This window comes from Podarcis gaigeae (assembly GCF_964106915.1).
Source record: "Podarcis gaigeae genome assembly, chromosome: 14".
NCBI classification, from domain to species: Eukaryota; Metazoa; Chordata; class Lepidosauria; order Squamata; family Lacertidae; genus Podarcis; species Podarcis gaigeae.
Window position 1 is genome coordinate 22,344,273 of NC_139690.1, and position 21,267 is coordinate 22,365,539.

The following is a 21,267-nucleotide window of genomic DNA, read 5'->3' on the forward strand; positions in this document are numbered from 1 at the left end:
ATTTATGTTGCAGTCGCTCTTCTTCAGTGGCATTAATCGCATTGCCATGGTTATATACCATGTTGAGGAAACCTGAGTTGTTCTAGCTCTTCTCAAGTGTCACATTTAAGCAAATTGTGTAGCCAACTCAAAAGAACTATTCCGTTTTCAACACAAAGATGGTGGAACGGCAAGTCTCTCCAATCTGAATGGGGAGGTGCTGCTGCTACAAAACTGCTCATTAGTTCTGAAATTTGATGATTCCTCTACAGTCTTGTGTTTCCTTTGCACTCAGATCAGTCTTGGGCCTTCTCCCACAGGAATTTGGCTGTGTCATCACTTCCTTCAGCATTCTAATATATCATACTAAGCTTTAAGCCAATTAGGAATGACTACTTACCATGCTGAATCATAGGTAGAGGAAAGGATAATGTGTCCTTCAGATAATGAATCCCCTCCCCAACTCCCTCCCCACCAAAATCCTGGTTTATTTCAACAAGATGGATATAGAGAGAGATTTTTGGCTTCACTCTTATATTTTCACTGTATCCAATTAGGATGCTGCTTGCTATCAAGCCGCATCCATTTTTTTTTATGAGATACCTCTCAAAGAGTGATGCTGAAATGTCTGACCTGATATTAATATACTTGGTACTTACTTAGCACCTCTGCTCCTTTGACATCCTGTGCCTTTGAAGAGGTGGATAATGTTCTTGCACTTCGATGGGTTGTGAAAGTGAGGCACAAAGGGAAAAGATGGAAATCATGTTTCTGGTGGTGTGACTCAGATCCAGAGGTGTTGTAAAGGCTGCGTGGTGAGAGCCAGTGGAAGCTGCTGAGGGCCAGTGGAAGGCCTTGGTTCTATTTAAATTATAGCATCTCTCTAACAGCATTAGATAAGGAATCAAATTATCTGCCTTCTCTGTCTGCAGGTCAAGGTCCAGATTGTGGTGCCCCTCTAGGTAGGGAAAGTCTAGTGCCAGCCCATCCAAGATATGGGGGGATGGGACATGTGGCCCTCCAGATGTAGTTGGGCTTCAGCTCTCGTCATCCCTCACTATTGACCTTGCTGATTGGAGCTGATGGACGTTGGTGGATACAAGAATATAAGAACAGCCTGTTGGGTCAGGCCAATGGCTCAACTAGTGGTCAACCAGATGCCCATGGGTAGCCTGGAAGAAGGACCTGAGTGCAACATCACTCTCCCTGGTTGTGATTCCGAGCATATGGCATTCAGAGGCATACTTCCTTCAACTGTGGATGGAGAACATAGACATCATGGGTAGTAGCATGCTATTGGGTGTATCTGAACAAACCAATCTGTTAATTAGTTGCATTCATATCCCACCCACCAGAAGCCTCTCAAACTCAGGACACAAGGGAGAAACATGCTGAGAGGAAGGCATGCTTGGCAAATCCACACCATGATCAACTCCCACCCGGAAACCAATGTCCCCACTGCGGAAAGACGTGTGGCTCCAGAATTGGCCTCCACAGTCACTTACGGACTCATTGTTAAAACCGTGTTTATGGAAGACAATCTTACTCGGCTACGAGTGATCGCCAAAGAAGAAGACCATAACATTCATGATTCCAAGGCAGGTTATAAGAATACGAAAAAATATAATCAATATTCAGGCTATCACAGTACTTCAGTAGAGCAACAGATACACATCAGAGGCAAAAGTGGGTGGAGCGATGGATATGAGTCTCACAATTGTGGTCTCACCATTGTACAGTAGGCAACATTCTAGCCTTACAAAAGTCAGATAATTTATATACATCCACATCTCCATCAAGACAAGCAAGATGCATTATCACAGTTCAATGACATATCCCGGTGGGGTATGTAACTGGGCCAATGGTGTGTGTGGCCTGTGGCAGGGGATGTGGCCTAGAGAGGAGATGTGTCTTTGGGGGAGTTCTTAAGGCCAGATAAAGAATCCTGGGGCCATATTTGAATCCTGGTCCTGAGGTTGTCCATCCCTTCTTGAATAGATCCAGTGGGAAAATGTGCTGCCCCAACTGCAGTGGGCTATCACCCCTGTTTAAACCTCTATTAACAGTTGCCTTTTCTTTCATCCTCCTGACTCTGGCAAACTTAATATAATGGAAGTTACATAAATCAAATCTCAGCAGTAAGGAGGTTAATAAGTTTACATGGCATAATTGAAAGCCATCTTGATGGCTAAAAAGGATTTGATGTATCAGCTTTTGAGGTTAGCCACTAATTATTTCCAGTGGCCAAGCCAGCAGATATATGGCTACATGGATATGGCTGTATAGAAGCTTTAAGGGGTACTGAAATGAATTTTTATTGCTATATATGTGTGAGTGTGTGTGTGTGTGTGTGTGTGTGTGAAACCGAATTCATTTTCAGATTTTGGAAGATCTGCCTTTTGTCTAAAACAATTGGTGTGTGAATTTATGAAGCAAAATTAGCCTGCTTTAGCTGGCTAAATCAGGGGTGGCTAACTCTGTTCAGCCTGAGGGCCACATTCTATCATGTTCAACCTTCCATATCATAAGAAGTGTCCTGCTGGATCAGACCAATGACCTATCTAGTTCAGCATCCTGTTCCAACAGTGGCCACCCTTTGGGAAGTATGCAAGCAGGACCTGACCACAAGAGGATTCTCCCCTCCTGTGGCTGCCAGGTAACTAATATTCAGAAGCATTACTGCCCCCAATCATGGAGGCAGAACATAACTACTGTTAGGAGCCATTGACAGTGTTTCTTTCTCTTCCTTTTTATATCACTACTATTACTATTACTATTACTGCTACTACTACTACTACTTGAGTTTCTTGGTTTACAAAAAGACATGCCTTGTATCTTTTTTCAGGTTGTACAGTCTTTCTTACAAATCGGTTACGTTTGTTACGAGAAATCAGCGTTGAGTACAGTACAGTGGACGCTCGGGTTGCGAACGTGATCCGTATGGGAGGCACGTTTGCAACCTGCAGCGTCTGCAACCCGCAGCACCATGTCTGCGCACATGTGGGTTGCGATTCGGCACTTCTGCGCATGCGCAAAGCACAATTTAGTGTTTCTGTGCATGCGCGAGCACCGAAACCTGGAAGTAACCCGTTCTGGTACTTCTGGGTTTCGGTGCGTCCATAACCCGAAAACGTGCAACCTGAAGCGCCTGTAACTCGAGGTATGACTGTATAAGGTTGGGGAAGAAGAGGAGGGAGAGGAGGGGTGGGGTGAGGTGGGGAGGCTTATATTCTTTGGTAGTGTACATGTGGGGTTTTTGTGTCAGTGTCAACTGGGTAGTTTCTCTTTCTATTCATTTATTACATTTCCTTGGTAGTGAGAGGTATGTAGGGGGTGGTGTGTGGTTGGTTGGTTGGTTGGTTGGCTGTCTGTGGTTGATTGCAGTGGGGTTTGTTTGCATTTGTGAGAGGGGGAGCGCTTGTTGGGTCAGGTAAGCCAGATAGATTCGTATGCTTTCGGTGGATTCTTCTTGTCTTGTTGGGCTGTGTATGTGATAAAGGTGAACCATACTGGAGTGAAGGCACCCTCTTCTATTTGTCCCTGTGTCAATTTCTGTTTATTGGTTAGCTTTTCTAGTAAGGCCCTATCCCATGCGGTCTGGTATCACTGGTCCATGTTTACCCCTGACATGTCTCTCCAGTGTCTGGCTATGAGGCTTCTGGCTGTTGAGAGTAGGTGGGTTATATAAGCTCTGTGTAATGTGAATGTTCATTATGATCTTGGAAGATGTTCAGTAGGGCCAGTTCTGGGGTGAGTTCCAATACCTGTTTGGGACGCGGATGGCGCTGTGGGTTAAACCACAGAGCCTAGGACTTGTCAATCAGAAGGTCAGCGGTTCGAATCCCCACGACGGGGTGAGCTCCCGTTGCTGGGTCCCTGCTCCTGCCCACCTAGCAGTTCAAAAGCACGTCAAAGTGCAAGTAGATAAATAGGAACCGCTCCGGTGGGAAGGTAAATGGCGTTTCCGTGCGCTGCTCTGGTTCGCCAGAAGCGGCTTACTCATGCTGGCCACATGACCCGGAAGCTGTACACCGGCTCCCTTGGCCAATAAAGCGAGATGAGCGCCGCAACCCCAGAGTCAGTCACAACTGGACCTAATGGTCAGGGGTCCCTTTACCTTTACCTTGTAGGGCTGTTGTCCAGAAGGGTTAGATTTTAGGCCATTCCCACGAATTTTTTCAATTCTCTTTTAAAGCTATCCAAGCTGTTGACTATCACTGCCTCCTGAACGAGTGATGGGACTCTGGGGTGCCCTTTAGGTTTGGCATGTGTGATGGAGGTAATCAGAGCCGGTGAGGCCATGTCAGGTTCACATACTCAAGGCTCTCAGAGCGAGGAATAATTCCTTCCAATCCTTTGCTATGGTGTTGCCGATGGCACTTGTAACCATGCCCAGGAGTGAGGAGGGAGTTTATTCTTCCTGCATTAGGGAACTTCCTTGCAGGTACTATATTTTTATTTGCAAGTTTTGCAGATCCTCTTTATTGTTATACGTAGTTTGAATACATGTAACCTCCCTCCTCCCCCCGCACTATTTGTCTCATAAGTCTTCTTCCACAGAGTAAGGGGGAAATTACACTTTTTTTTGTCTCCTTAAGTAGATGTGGCCAAAAAGATACACAGGCAAATGCAAGTTAAACTGCTGCTCATGTATATTTCTTTTACATCAGGGCCAATTTGAGGGTTGAACACTCTGAATATTCTATCAGGCTCTGGCTAAGTTATTGGAATGGGTTTTGATCACTCTCCCTTTCTCTCTCTTTCTCCTCTAAGCCCAGGGGAGTCAACCTGTCTCCGATGATGGAAAGGTTCTGCCAAGGGACTGAAGATCGGATTGCCAGTATAATTCATTTTAATGCATTCTCCACATACTAATCTTTTGCAAAGGTAAGGTCTTCTCTAATAGGAACATGACTGTGGAAAGACATATGTAATTGATCATTTTTTGCATTAGAAAGGGTGATTAAAAACCAAATCCCTCATCTGTTCCAGAGGGACAGGCGTTGTGTATGTTGATTCAGAGGCAGATAGCTTAGGTTATAGATCTATGTCCCCAACTTTGAAATTTGTTGGTGGAGGCTGAGGGTGATGGCGAGTCTGGCTTTGCATGATAAAATGTGGCGCCCTCTCTTTGGCACAAAGTAGGAATCACATCCCCTTGGGCATTCTACATTTGGAATTAAATCTGAATCTAAACATCTGCATGAAAAAGGGAATCCCATGGCCTTGAAGGTTTTGCTATTTGACTGTTTAATGGGTTGATCAAGGGTGTGTGTGTATACGGGTATCTCTTGATCTCTGCACACTTGGCGACTCCTTGCTGAATTTGTGACTTGGTTAAAATGCATTGCCTTTGAAATGAAAAGGAGGTTCTCAAGTGTAATCCCTATGATGGCCTATTAGAGAGAGCCAGTGTGATGATGATGATGAGTATAATAATAATTTTATTATTTGTACCCCACCCATCTGACTGGGTTGCCCCAGTGTGATGTAGTGGTTAGAGTGTAAGACCATGGTTGAAGCTTGCTGGGTGGCCTTGGGTCAGTTGCTGCCTCTCAGCATAACCTACCTCACAGGTTGATTAAATGAGGAAGGGGGAAACCATGTACACCGCCGTGAGCTCTTTGAAGAAAAGGTAGAATATAAATGCAATAAATAGATATTAGGAACACTGCAAGCTGCTTTTTACTAGGTCAGGATGTTTGCCTAGCTAATGCACATGTGGGAAACCTGCAAACTGATGACGATGGGGAAAGGGATGTCACTTAGTGGAAGTGCATCTCTGTTGCATGCAGACTGTCCCATTTTCAATCCCTGACATCTTCAGGTAAGGCTGGGAGAGACACCTGTCTGTAACCCTGGGGAGCTGCTGCCAGTCAGAGTAGACAATACTGAGCTAGATTGCCCAATAGGTCTAACTCCTATGTTAGGAGTTGTAAGGCAGTATGTAAGGCAGCTCCTATGTTTACATTTGATCCTCTGATACCTTCAGTGCAGCCTGCTATGGATGCCAAATCTACCCTGCGATGGAGCAGAATTGCTGTGTGTGCACGTGCAATTATGTTGGAAAGTTAGCTGCATGTGAAGTTGCATTCTCTCATGCCCATTTACCACCACATGTAACCCTTGGGAGTTTTGACCCAATACCTTAGGTGACACCTCTCCTTATGAAACAACCCAGACCCTGTGTTCCTTATCTGAGGCTCTTCCCCATGTGACCCCTATGAGGAAAGTGCATAGGATGGCAACACAAAAACGGGCCTTTTTAGTTGTGGCTCCCTGCTTGTGGAATTCTATCCCCAAGGAGCCAGATTTAGGGTCAGGCAACCAAGTATTTTAGCCCTTCATTTACAGGGTGAATATGTCCGTTCTTTGTGCTTATCCTTTTAGTTGGGTGGGTTGGATCTCTCCTTTTTTATATATACAGTGGTACCTCAGGTTACAGATGCTTCAGGTTTCTGCTAACCCAGAAATAGTACCTCAGATTAAGAACTTTGCTTCAGGATGAGAACAGAAATTGCATGGTAGCAGTGCAGCGGCAGCGGGAAGCCCCATTAGCTAAAGTGGTACATCAGGTTAAGAACAATTTCTGGACCTCCAGAATGAATTAAGTCCTTAACCTGAGGTACCACTGTACCAGCACCCTCATACACAATTTTGTTTGGGAATTATAAGAAAATAAAGACATAAGTGCAGTTTTGACACCAGTGGTTAAAATCAGTGCAGTTTTGAATGGTTGTCTGCCATCTTGATTCAAAATGGCATCCAACTGTATCCAAACATAGACAAAAACCTGCTCTTTGAACTCTGGTACCATTGTGCAATGTTTGGTAGGGATCAAAAGGCTCCCATGAAACCCCAGAGAGCCCCAGCACTCAGTACTGATCTAAATGGGCCAATGCTCTGGCTTGGAAATACAGAAACTTCCTACCTGGGAGAAGAAAGGATTGAAGAAGACTGGAAGAAATTTAAAATTTATTTACAAAAATATTGTAATTTGTAAATATTGTAATTTGATTGAATGTTAAGAAGGATGCTTGATCATAAATAAGTGGCCACCACTAAACTAGATTGGAATTTGATGATAAGTGAGATTAAGGAAAAGACAAACCCTTTGGGAGAACTATTAGATTATATTTAAACGAGTTTAAAATATATAAGATTGCAAACAAGATGATAATTTGCTTGAAAAAACTTTTTAACACTGTAAGTGGGAGCAGGAGACGTGAGGAAGTCTAAACAAGTTATGAAATTCTGTTATGATATAAGCAATGTTGTTTGTTACTTACGTTTTTCTTTTACAAAAATCTTAATATATATATATATAGATAAAGCACCAGCCTGAAGATGACGAGTGAGACCTCGTCGAAACGTCGCCTAGACACCCCAACTTTTACACGGGAAGACACCCGAGGACACCAAAACCTGCATTCCTGTACCCGTGAAAATCTACGAAAGCAAATATATATATATATATATATATATATACACACACACACACACACACACATATATATATATATATATATATATATATATATATATATATAAAAGGAAATACAGAAACTTCCTGTCTCCCTAACAAAGGCCACACACTGGACTAGACAAACTGTTAGTCTCACTCAGCAGGACTGCTCTGAATCTCAGGGTTATGGGTTGGAGCCCCACGTTGGGCAAAAGAGTCCTGCATTGCAGGGGGTTGGACAAGAGGACCCTCACGTTCCCTTCCAACCTTACAATTCTATGATTCTATTGTTATGTCTATGATGATATTATTCACACCATGTATTTAGAGCACTACTATACTGCTTTAAACAGTCATGGCTTCCCTCAAAGGATCCTGGGAACTGTAATTTGTCACAGGTGCTGAGAGTTATTAAGTGAACCCACTCCCCTCAGAGAGCTACAATTCCCAGAATTCCCTGGGAAGAGGAATTGAAAGTTAAACCATTTTGGGAACTGTAGTTCACGGAGGGGAATAGGGGTCTCCTAACAACTGACATCACCCTTAACAAACTTACAGTTCTTGGGATTCTTTAGAGGAAGCCCTGGCTGTTAAAGGGGTATTGCAGTGCTTTAAATGTAGGTTGTGAACGTAGCCAAGAGACTCTTTAATCAATTAGTCTAACCAATTTGTTGAATGAACCCTGCAACCCTTCTCTGCAAACATACATGTGCAAAACAAGCAAACCTCCTAACTGAAAAAATAACTAATGAATGACCAAAATACCTTTTTAAAAGTAAGCAAAGCTGTGTCATTCTGCCACTCCATTAAATGTGTCAGGCAAAGGCCTTTTAGAAACAGGTTGGTAATTAGATGGGAATGGGCATGCAGGAAGCAAAAAAAAAAAAGGAGAAAGGAAAAAAAAGGAATGAAAAAGCATCGCTTTGCCATACAGTCAATCCATCACACCTTGCAAGGCCTAAATGTTACCAGCAATTAAACAAGTTAGTGGGGGGGAAAGTTGACAAGCGAGTTTCATCACAGCCTCGTCTCGCCAGCCGCAAAGTATGTGGGTCAAGCCTATTAGACCATCCCTCCCAATTCAACATAACAAAAGAAAACCTATCAAAACCAATTGTAATGTTTGGCAGTAGACGAGGGTCTGCGTTTTGAGTGGGCAGTGCGGTGCGGGGGCACGAGGAGGAGCGAGTTTGTTGTTGTTTATTTTATTTATTTTAAAAAACATCAAACACTACAACCTCCCCCCCCTTTCCCATTCACCCTTCCAAAGTCAAGTGTCCACAGACTCCATTAAATTCGAGGTGGTGGGGGGGTGAGTTATAAATTGAACATATGGAGAGCAGTGTCTTTTCTTAAAGTGATGTTTCCTCCCGTTAATGGATTTGGCTGTGGCCAGGAATCAGGCACAAGCTGTCTTAACTAAATCTTTGACTGATTATGCATTTTCTTCCCCTCTCCCCCCCCTTCCTCCTCCCTCCCACTATTCATACAAGATAGATTCATCATTCCAATTTGTCAAGCTGGCGAGGTTCCAATTAATTATGCCTAGGAAGGCTCAGCCTGCATTAGACCACTGTCAAGCCTAATCTAGTGCCTCATTCACTGCGGCCCCAAATGAAGAGATATCAGAGGTGTTGTTCCTCTTGGTACTTAATTTGATGAATGCCCTGGCAGGGACGACTGGCGGGCAAGGTATATGCGAGCCTGTCTTTGTATCAGTGAAGTAGCCTCTCTTTCTTCCCACTAATTTGAGGGCTCATCTGTACAGAAGATTTTCCTCCTTCTCTCTTTTGCTGGGAGAAGAGGTGAAGGGATTGGTGGAGGTGATGGAGGGATTGGTGGAGGTGATGGAGGGATTGGTGGAGGTGATGGGACTCATGTGTTTGTGTGAAAGCCTTTTGTGTATGGGTGTCCCAGGTACAGCTGTACTTATGGGCTGTGAATACACAGAGCCCCATTGTTGCACAGGGACAGGTTCAACGAACCTTCCAAGACAGTAGAGAATGTCCTTTGCCTTTTGCCGGGGTGAGGAAGGTTTTCCAGCCGAAGGGCCACATTCCCTTGCAGGGAACCTTCTGGGGGCCACATGCCAGAAGTGGGTGTGGCCAGTGGAAATAGTAGGTGGAGCAATGGTTGCAACTCTTACCTTTCTGCACTAGTTAACACACACGTACCTTTCTCCTTCCATGCAAGGAAAAGACACCACCAAGGGCACATTCCAACCACGGAAAAGCTCTCAAGGAGGGCATGGAGCAGGACTGGTCTGGGAAATGGGCCTGAGGACTTGTTAGAAAGGCCTGTGGGTATTTGGCCACCCCCCTGAATTACATTGATGGTGTTGGGCAGAGGACAGGATTTGTTGTGGGACTGGTGTTTCTCATGCATGAAAGTGTTTTGTGGTTTGTTTGTTTTTGTAGAATTCACACAATGTCATAGAAATGTCAGCCTGTGTTTCCTCTGCTCATTTAAGTTATGATATCTATTTGCAGGGGGAAATCAAATGTTAAAAGAAATCTTGTTCCCAGTAATGATGCTTTTATGAGATCTAAACACCCATTTAAAGCATGAAGCTTCTGTCTGGATGCACCCCTTGCCAGATGTTTGGTCCATCTAAGTCCAGGTATTGCCTGCTCTGACAGTTCCAATTAATCTATTCATATTGCCTGGGTTTTTAAAAGACTTTATACTGCTTAGTGACTGCTTTGAAACACCAAGTGGCATTTAAACAAATAACAAATTAGTAAACTAACAATGTGTTTGATCGGCATATTTTATTTCTGCATTTGCTTTTGCTGTGCCATCTAATCAACTGTGTTCTTGAAGTGGTTCACACAGCAGTTTGAAACCAATTAACAACAACAACAACAACAGCAACAACACTTTGTGACATTTCAGTATGAAGCAGTAATGCAATATAGAAATGCACTCAGAAGACTATTAAATGACTCAGGAGAACAGAACAGGTCTTCACGGGGGAATAAGATTTTCAGTGCCTACTAGCCATGACGGCTATGCTCTGCCTTCACTGTTGGATGCAATATGCCTCTGAATACCAGTTCCTGGGAATTGCAAGTGGGAGAGTGCTGTTGCACTCAGGTCCTCCTTGTGGGTGCCCCATTGGCATCTGGTTGACCACTGTGAAAATCAGATGCTGGATTGGATGGGCCACTGACCTGATCCAGTTATTCTTATGTTGACCTAAGAGACAGTGGTGTACGTAACAGGTGAGCCTTTCTGGAGAGGCCATTCATAGGTGGGGCACCATCATTGAAAAGGGCCTCTCCCTGGTAGTTGTTTCCATCAGAATTAAAGGATTACATGGAGTTGATGATGAACAAGCTCAGTGCCTTGAGGCACAGCTTGGCCAGCTTCCCATGTAAGAGAAGATGTACAGAAGTCTAGCTCTCCCCAAAAGGGGTGGTCAAGCACTTGTAAGCATAGGGATAGAGGATGTTGCCATATACTGAGTCAGACCATTGATCGATCTAGTTTAGTACTTTCTAAACTAGGGAGGAACCTGCTGCTGCTGCTGCTGCTATATATCGTCATTTCTCCTGCAAGCAAGAGCAAAAGTATGCTTGAAGTTGGTGAAGGGAGAATCTAATAGCCAGTCCTGTCACCACACGCTTTCCCTTAGCTTCCAACTCTGCCCCTTGGCATCCTGGCCAGGCACAATAATGGATAGTTAATGATGGGGAAGGGGCAACTGTGTATTAGCAGTGTGCACGTAGTAACATTCACAAACAGGCAAGATTACATGAGTGAAAGACATACACACATACAGAGTAATGTGTGCTAGTACAGGTGTGTTTGTGTGCTGCTAGTATAAATCATACAAGTGTGTTTGTGTGAAACATGCACACAGAGAATATAATTTGATTTAGGATTGCCATATGTCCTCTTTTCCCCAGACATGTCCTCTTTTTCAGGGGTATAATGTCTGTTTGGGCAAATTTTCTTTTTTCTTTTTTAATAAATTTTTTTATTGAGTTTTCACATTTTATATAGACATAACAAACACACAAAGACACAGACAAACATGTACAATTTCAAATTCTTACTTTCATAACCCCATTCTCTGACTTCCCCGCATCCCCCCTTCATGCATCCTAGTTCCAATAGTTAGTTCAGCAAGTTCTTATCTCCCTTCTTTACAATATTATTATCATTTTAAAAAAAAAACTTAGTTCTTCTTAATTATCCAATTTTAACTTACACAGATCCATTATAATCATTACATCCTTTCCAAAGGTCGACCTAAATTCCCTTCCAACAATTTCTCAATTATCATATTAGTTACTAAACATAATAACTAGACATAAAAATCATAACCTTATAAGAAAATTCTCACCCCCCCTCTTTCCAGGTTTCGATCCCCCAAAGAGGTGTCCATAATATCAGTTCTTAGCCTGGATTTCTCACGTCCGAGGCCTTCAAATCTCTATCAGTCCCTCTTCGTCGGTTTTGTTGGTAATCTTTTATGTTGGCCACCAAGTCTCGAAGGAGCTCTATCCCAATAAGATCAGTGTTTCTTCCAACCAGCCCTCCATATTCGAAAGCGGAGTCCCGATCCTGTTTCTTACTTCTTTTAAGTCCAAATAATCCGAATGTCCCAAGGGCTCCCTCTTTCATCTTGCACAAATTTGTAGTCCATAGTTCTTTCAGTCCCCCCATAAGGGGATCTCTCTCTTCTTCATCCTTGCTTTTCAGCCAGATTCTCATTGTCCATATCTTATTTTCTTTATATTCCCCATTTGTAGGTTTTTGGTTGGCCTTTTCCTCCTGAAATATCTCCGCTCCTCCTTCCTTCTCCTCTGACTCTGAAAATATCTCTTCTGGTTCAGCTGCAGAGTTTTCTTTTGTCACGTCTTCTAGTTCAGCTGCAGAGTTTTCTTTTATCAAGTCCTTAACACAGGCAACAGAATTGCTTACTTTAGAATTCAAGGTCACAATCATTGTAGTCATAGCTGTGCTCTGGTCTTGAAGTTTTCCCACAAGAAAAAACATTTTTTCCAACTCGGCCTGTAATTTTCCATCTGCAGCCATTGTAGTGCCTCAGAATCCCCCCTAGAGGGATTCTTGTTACTTAGTAATCCTTCTCCAGCAATCAATTACTATTACTTATTTCTTCATTGTTTCCAACAACTTTGAATCAAATGTAACCCATCTGGTCTGCAAAATATGTAACAGATTTTTCTAGCTTAAACAGTTTGTTTGACAGCTCGTTTGACAGCTGTCAAATTCCTTCTGTCTCCTCAACAGGCTCACTCGCGGATCGCTCCCGGGTCTGGGGGGTGTGTGTGTTACACATCAACTTCTGAAATTCAGTTCTTAACCTCCAGCTCAAAACTTCTGATGTCAATTGTGGAATTAATAACTTTTATCTCACACAGAGAAAGGTAGTCTCTCCACCTTAGTTATCCGGTTCTTGCTTTAAGTGTCTGCAAAAGGGGTGGTGGTGCAGACTTCCTTTTTAACACTCCCCCGATCGTACCAAATTCAAGGAGAAAGAAATTTTCAAATCCAAATTCCGTACTACTCACGGGTTATTTCTTTTTGAGTCCAAATGTTCAAGGAAAAAAGTCAGCGCTCTTCGGCCATGGCTCGCGGCTTCACTCCACTGAAGTAGCGGTCTACTCACAGCACCACGCCACTCTCCGTGCCCTCTCCAAAGCCTTTAAAAAGGCTCTTCGTGGGTCGGGGGGCGCTTAAGGTGCCCGCCGAGTCACCAAGTCCGCAGGCTTCAGCGCCTGTGGTTTCTAAGGGTCCCCACGTTGCCGCCGCGGCAAGACCCGTCTTCAGTAGAGCCGATTCCCTCCGGAGCTCGGAGGGAATCCGCCATTACCCGATCGCGCTAACCCGGAAGTCCTGTTTGGGCAAATTTTCAAAGTTTGCAAAAATATCCTGGGGTATTTTTTTGTTTCTCCCTTCCTGCCTCCTTCTCCACCTAGTAGTGCCTCCTCTACTCTTCTCTTTCTTGCCCTCTTATTGGGTTACGAGGTACCTGTTTGTATCACAATCCTATATATATCACAGTTCTATATATAGTGGGGGTGTTTAAAATGAGAGTCGTCATAGCGATCTGTAGTTAGAAGTTAGCAAATGTGTCCTCTTTTTTGCTCTTCAAAAATATGGCATCCCTAATAATAGAGCACTCAATGGCAGATAAATTAATAAAACAGCCAAATCAGTTGAGACAGACTAAAGAAGCCTACACATGAAACATTTCCAGAACTAGTTCAAAAGGAAAGGGCAGGGAAAGCCACACCAAGCAAGCCACACCTTCCACAGCAAGATTGAATACAAATGAATAAATGTAAAAGGACTGCAGTAAATTGGAAGAAGGAGGGCGGGATATAAATAAGGGACTGAGTTGGAATGATGAGTGGTAAGTAGAAGTGCAAAGGGCAAGAAGGAGGAGCCTAAGAGACTAGTTACAGATAGGTAGCTGTGTTGGTCTGCCATAGTCAAAACAAAAAAATTCCTTCCAGTAGCACCTTAAAGACCAACTAAGTTAGTTCTTGGTATGAGCTTTCGTGTGCATGCACACTTCTTCAGATACCAAAGAAGAAGTATCTGAAGAAGTGTGCATGCACACGAAAGCTCATACCAAGAACTAACTTAGTTGGTCTTTAAGGTGCTACTGGAAGGAATTTTTTTGTTTTGCCTAAGAGACTAGTTCTTTTTCTGTCAATATCTGTCCCCTAAAGCACCAGGATTGGGGAATTTGGGCAAATAACTTCCTCTGATTATAAACTTGTTAGTCATAGTGGAGGTCTCTGTCCTCCCTTCTCCCCATTCTGGTGCTTTTTCTACCTTTCTTCAACTCACCATGGCATTTTTGTTGTATGTTAACCTTACAGACATTAGTTTTGCACTTCACTGACACTTGTCTGCAGTGTTTTTTCTAGTGTCTGTGGTGCCAAAGTGCTTCAGATTGTTTGACTCTGACTTGGGGCAATTCATACAGATCCTACTTCACCTCAGACAAGCCCAGAAACCCTCCTAAGCACCTTGCTTTGGATGTCTGCCGACACGACTGCATACCCCTAACATCCAGTGCCATGTAGAAGTGACATCTTCAGTGCAAGTTGACAGACAGTCTTTCACCAGTGTTTTCTGTGTGCTCCAGGTGGGAATGTATGGAATCCCCTCTGAGATATGTCAAAACTCTTTTGGCTTCCTCAAATATTCCTCAGGTGGTCCTAATTCAAAGTCTGATGGTACATTGTGCCAATGCTAAGCCAGCATGGACCAGCTGTCCCAGTAGGTAGAGTAAGACTCTCTCTTCAGGCAGCTGACTTTGAGTGTCAGGAAAGGGCAGCAAATTGTTGGCTATTTAATATTTTATTGTTGCATTTTAATTGCCCATGGGAAGCGGAGAGGTATGTGTGGAATTTGCTGCCCCAGGTGCCAGAATAACTTGGCAAACCTTGGCTGCTATGAAATTTGACTGGGGTAGGGGATGTTGGAAGAACAACAGCAGAGATCATTCAGATAGTAACTTAATTCTGTTATCTGTAAGGCAGCTAACCAACAGGGTGATCATGGTGGAAGCGTTGCTTAGCAACACGTCAGATAATCACTGAGGTACCATGTGCTCTGATTAGCTACATAGTTCTGAGGAAACTTTCTCCCTCCTGCTGTGTACCGGTACTATGTACCTGAAGTAAGAAAGACAAAACCTCTCTGTTCATTTCTCCTCAAATTATACATGGTTCTTGTTCAGCTTTCCTCTGTAAAGTGTTATCAGGACTTTTCTGTCTGGATTCTGCCTACGTTAAGTGACTTTGCTAACTGGGAAAAGGGGTCTTCTTTGTTGCTTTTCCTCATGAAGCAAATACCTTGGGTTGGCCCTGGAAGACCACTTAGGGATTCCATGAATGACACCTCAGTTATGTGAAGAAAGGCAGAATAAAAATGCAATAAGAGAAATATTTTAACTGAATTGGAAGAACCTCCACATTCAATTCAAATGTATGTTAGACTCAAAGAAGTCACATAGCAGGGTGGAAGTGCTGACAGAAAATACAGAATGGATAAATTTGAGAGGAAATTGTTATCATTTCTTTTATGATATGTGAGGAGAAAGACAGGTGTCAAATTATTCATTCTGACTCATTCTGCTGGAACTAATATTAACCCAACCAGGAAAAAAAGGAATATTATTAAATATGCACACACACACAAACACATTCAACCTATCAGTATTAGATCTGTCTGTGTACACATTAACTTGTTGCAGCAACTTTATCTCCTTCAGGCCATGGAATTTAAGCTTGGGGAAAATAGTGGAAACATGAAGAATAGATTGTTATCCTCCAAATCCACCTTTTCATTTTAATGTTCACTAATGGGGGATCATGGAATCATGAATACTCCATGTTCCATACATGTCTTGGGCTCGGGTGTGTGTGTGTGTGTGTGTGTGCGCTTGTCAGTTAGCTCTAGAAAAATCTGTTGAGGGCGGGGGAGATGGCTTATTTGTCCTTCAAGCAGGAGAGTTTTGGTTTGGTTGGTTGGTTGGTTGGTTTTGCCTATGCAAACGGAAAATCATTTTTTGAAATTCACACTTTCTCAATTTTTGCTATGCAATTCTCCAGGCAAACAATTTGTACCTTAGAGGAAAATGTGAAAGAAAATGCATACATTATAGTGAAAACAACATACAAAAGCAAATTATATACTTATTGTGGAATAGGACATCCCTATTTTCATTGGAGAAATGTTGGAGGGTATGAGTTTGCTCAGAATGCAAAACAGTCCAAGTATAGGCTTGCTGGCACTGCAGTAATTATAGCAGCTAGGTAAACTTAAAACAAAAAACACCTATGCCCATATCTATGTATCTTCTTCATGCATACATGTATAAACTCGGTCTTTACGCCAACCCGGTCAAGGAAGTCAGAGTTCATGTGTGCACGGGAGAGATTTTCTTTTTCCTTTTGCAGAGCTGAGCTCCGGCATATTAAAAACTTGCCAAAGGCACTCTCGGAGATGGGTTTCCTTTCTTCATCAATTATTTAAAACCTACCCAAGTCTCCCCTGGTGAGCTCAGAGTCAAAGCTGAAGGCACAATGATTCCCAATTAGTCAGGGACTTGGCTTCCCTGTTGATTCACTCAAGAGCAAGGTTGATTATGGAAACACAGGCATTCGGTCCTCTCATCTCTCTCTATCTGAAAAAAAATAATGAAGCGAACTAGAGAGACATAGAGTCAGACACACACACAACTTTCGTTAGCGCCGGAGAGTGGCAACTCTGGATCAAGCAGGTAAGGGTGAAACGCAGATGTCTTCATCAGTGGCCTGTCACCTTATGTACAGTTTTTAAGATTCTTGGATGTGTATAATGCAGGGCTCTCCTAGCACTGGATCCAGGAGTTGCAGCTGGTGCAGAATTCTGTGGCGTGATTGCTGACAGGAGCAAGACCCTGTCAGGATACAACACCTCTGCTCAGAGACCTGCACTGGTTGCCGATTTGCTACTGGGCTAAGTTCAAGGTGTTACTATTAGTATATGAAGCCCTTAACAGCTTGGGACAAGTTTACTTGAGAGATTGCTTTACCCCATAGATGCCCACTCAGCCACTTCAATCTGTGCAACTGCTACTGTCCACATAATACTCATTTTGCATTTGTAAGAAATCAATCTTACACCCAGACTTTGAAACTCCTTGCCTACTGACTCCAGGCAAGCACCTGTGCTCTTTTTGGCACCTGCTAAAAACATGGTTTTGTTTACACAAGTCTGTCCAGACATGTAGAATGTTGACTTGTGTTGTGACCTGGTTTTTAGCTTATCACTGATTTTAATTAATTTTTGAATGCTTTAAACTGATAATGTTATTGTTTCATTCTTTTGGAAAACCGCTTTGAGGGTTATTCTTTTATTTGTGCAGTGAAGCAGTGTGTACATTTTATGAAATAAATAAAATTAAAATAATGGCTCAGGTCATCCCAGGTCATAGCTGGGGACACCTCCAGACATTCTACACTTCGTGAGAGGGGTACAAGTGCATACCAGAAATTTAGTTATGCATAATTAAAATTGATTAAAGCACCCTGTTGTTCTAGCACAACAAATCCACTTTTAAGACACCAAAACAGACTTATTACAGTTAGGAAAGTCATGAGGAAATCCACTAACAAGAAGACTTATAAACACCTTGCAAGCAACTCAGAATGAATGCTCAATAAAGACTGGATTCAGGTTGCATTCAGATGGTACGTTATTCAGTCTCCCTGAAGTAGTAGTAGTAGTAGTAGTAGTAGTAGTAGTAGTAGTAGTAGTAATAGTAGTAGTACCCTGCCCATCTGACTGGGCAACTTCCAACAAAATATAAAAACACAGTGAGACATCAAACATTAAAAACTTCCCTGCCTTCAGATGTCTTCTAAAAGTCATATAGTTGTTTATCTCCTTGACATGTGACGGGAGGGCATTCCACATGGTGGGTGCCACAACCGAGAAGGCCCTCTGCCTGGTTTCCTGTAATATCAATTCTCACAGTGAGGGAACTGCCGGAAGGTCCTTGGAGCTGGACCTCAGCGTCTGAGCTGAATGATGTGGTTCAATCCCGAGGATCTCCTGTTGAATTTGGTAAACCTTGGAGTGTTGTTGCTAGTCAGTTTAAATAGTTCAGATAGCCCAGGGCCTGAGAGTTTCCTGTATTCCATAAGCAATCTTCTGGCCGACTCCCTGGCTTTGATGTGTCATCCACACACATCTGAAGCTATCACAAGAACTAGAAATATATATATATATATATATATATATATATATATATGGCAAGCAAACTGGGATTCACAGGAAGCTGGGTTGTGCCTAATGCCACATCAGAGTGATTGCTGGATCAAAACTCAGTTCGCAATCTTAGAAATGAACTGCAGTGACAAGCGATGGACGAGAGGAGGGTCTGCTTGGAATATGGGCAAGTCCATCTTCCCAGTCATTAAGGTGGGTTTCTTTTTCTGCTGAGTGGGCTAACAAGAAGAGGGAGAGAGGAAAAAAATCTGGCAGAGAAATCCCATCTTCCTGCAAGAATCATTGGAGGCTGCAGTCCTTTATGAGGATAACAAGGTGGTTGGAGGCATAAAAAGGGAGGGAAACGCTGATTAGTTATGGGGAAGGCTCAGGAAACTGCTTAGCCTAGCAGCACGGTCAGAGTGGAATGAAAGCTTGCTAGCATAATCGTTAATTGGGTGCTTACTTACCTACTAATTTGAGCTGGAATGTCAGCAGCTTCAAACTTCATCCCAAACCAGAGGTCAGGCTTCAATGCTACAGTATAAATCACATTTTTTAAAAAATTTAAAAGGGATGGTGAGGGAAAAATAAAGCACAACACTAACAATTAGGTAATTATGGAACCCTCCCCCCTTCAATGCTGTTGCCATTTAACTGGACAAGTTCAGGTCAGTCATAATAGGAAATTTGTGTCTTAACTTTGGAGACTGCTGTCTTCCCCTCTTCCTAACAGCCAAATCTATAGCTTGGCAATTTATCTGACCTGCAGCTCATGAGTTTTTGTTTTTGTTTTAAACCCAACCTTCTCTCCTTGCAAATGTATATTTATTAGGGATTTGAATATAATGAACTCTTGACTTCCTGTTTACTAGCCAGCATAGTGTGTTTTGTTTTGGAGGAGGGAGGAAGGTAGTTTCTGCAGATATTTACAAAAGTTGGTGTAGTGGAACAGTCTCTTTTAACAACAGGCAAGCCATGCCAAGCGAAATAGGATTACTGTTTGTGTGGTGGGTAAACCTGGTGCAGAAAGTGCTTTTAGGCCCCCTGCCTTACTTACTGGGCTCTGGGAAGGTCTTGCACAGGCTCTGAAGACCTTCATGAGATCTTGTGAGATCTTGGACATCCCCATGAGATCTTGTGAAAGCCTCCCGAGCCAATAAGCAAGGGTCTTCTGCGCCTATTCCATTTATTTATTTATTCTTTGGTGATGCATGTAAAACTGTGATCACATTGGTAAAATCAGCATAAGTTGCAGCTCAACTGTATGTAATTAGAGGAAATTCCCAAAGATAGGTCCCACCACACTGAAGGCCTGATCAGCGTACCATACTTACTGGTACTTTTGAGGTAGCTGATTTTATGGGTGTGTTTTCTTTCATTCTACTAATCATGTCACCAGGGCTTTTCTTATGTTTGTCAGCAACTGTCAGGTGAGCACATGGGGCAGGAAAGAACTTGTAACACAAGTCTCCACCTCCATCGTTCTGCCTGGACACTGAGGACTAGCGCCGAGCGCCTTCTGGCAGTTCCCTCACTGCGAGAAGCCAAGTTACAGGGAACCAGGCAGAGGGCCTTCTCGGTAGTGGCACCCGCCCTGTGGAATGCCCTCCTACCAGATGTCAAAGAGAAGAACATCTGAAGGCAGCCCTGTTTGGGGAAGCTTTTAATGTTTAACAGTCTACTGTATTTTAATACTTTGTTGGAAGCCACCCAGAGTGGCTGGGGAAACCCAGCCAGATGGGCAGGGTATAAATAATAAATCATTATAAATTATTATTATAAATGCAATTAGCTTTTATTCACAGAAAGTAAGAACACAGCAGAGTTCTTCTAGCTTGTCTTATCTAACAGGAGACGTGGGTCCTGCCATTCTCCTCTAGTCTCTCACTCTGGATCCCTCCCAAGCAAACAGAGAGGGTGTTGAGGAAGTGAGCTTCTCCTCTGGGCCTGTCTGGTCTGTTGCTCAGCAATATGCAGGACTCTCTTTGAGTGGGGTGTGGTGTGGGGAGAAGAGCCAGCAGGACTAGGATTGTCCTGCTGGTGTGTGGCAGGGGCAGCTTCTGACTCCTCTCTGTCTGGGTCTGCGCCCACACTGAGACTCTCAGCCTCTAGCCCTGTCCTGGAAGAACCTCCTTATTCTGACCTGCCTTGATTGCTCAAACCTCCTGCTTTTAGCAACTCCCAGCTCATCCTTTCTCCAGACTGCTCTCTAGTGTCACACCACCACAACCCAGGGTCTAAGATGTCTTCTTCTATGTCCTCCCTAGCGGGGCTTTCGGGCACTTGGCATGTACCACTCTTCCTCATGCAGCCAGTCCTGGACAGTTGTTATGGGCTATAACAACTCCCATAGGGAAGGCTGAATTAAGACATAGGTAAAGGGCCCCCCTGACCATTAGGTCCAGTCGTGACCGACTCTGGGGTTGCAGCGCCCATCTCGCTTTATTGGCCGAGGGAGCCAGTATACAGCTTCCGGGTCATGTGGCCAGCATGACTAAGCCACTTCTGGCGAACCAGAGCAGTGCACGGAAACACCATTTACCTTCCTGCCAGAGCGGTACCTATTTATCTACTTGCACTTTGACGTGCTTTCGAACTGCTAGGTTGGCAGGAGCAGGGACCGAACAACGGGAGCTCACCCCGTCGTGGGGATTTGAACCGCCAACCTTCTGATTGGCAAGTCCTAGGCTCTGTGGTTTAACCCACAGTGCCACCTGCGTCCCGAATTAAGACATAGGAAACTGCTATTGGGTCCAAATATCAATGGCTGGGAACCATGAGTGGCGAGAGAGCTGTTGTGCTTGTATCCTCCCTGTGGGTTTTCCAGCGGCATTTGCTCAGTTACTCTGCAGGATGCTAGACTAGATAGACCTTTGGCCTGATCCAGCAGGGCTCTTTTTATGTTCTTATGTAGAGTGTTGAATAGAAAGTTGCTGTGCTGTTATTTTTATAATGCCATCGAACAAAAATCCCACTTCCAGTACTCTTAAGGTCATTGCTGCCTTTTACTCTGTTCTGTTGGCCTGAAGGAAAGAAATACAATTATTTTCTATCAGCTGGGTGACCTGGAAGGC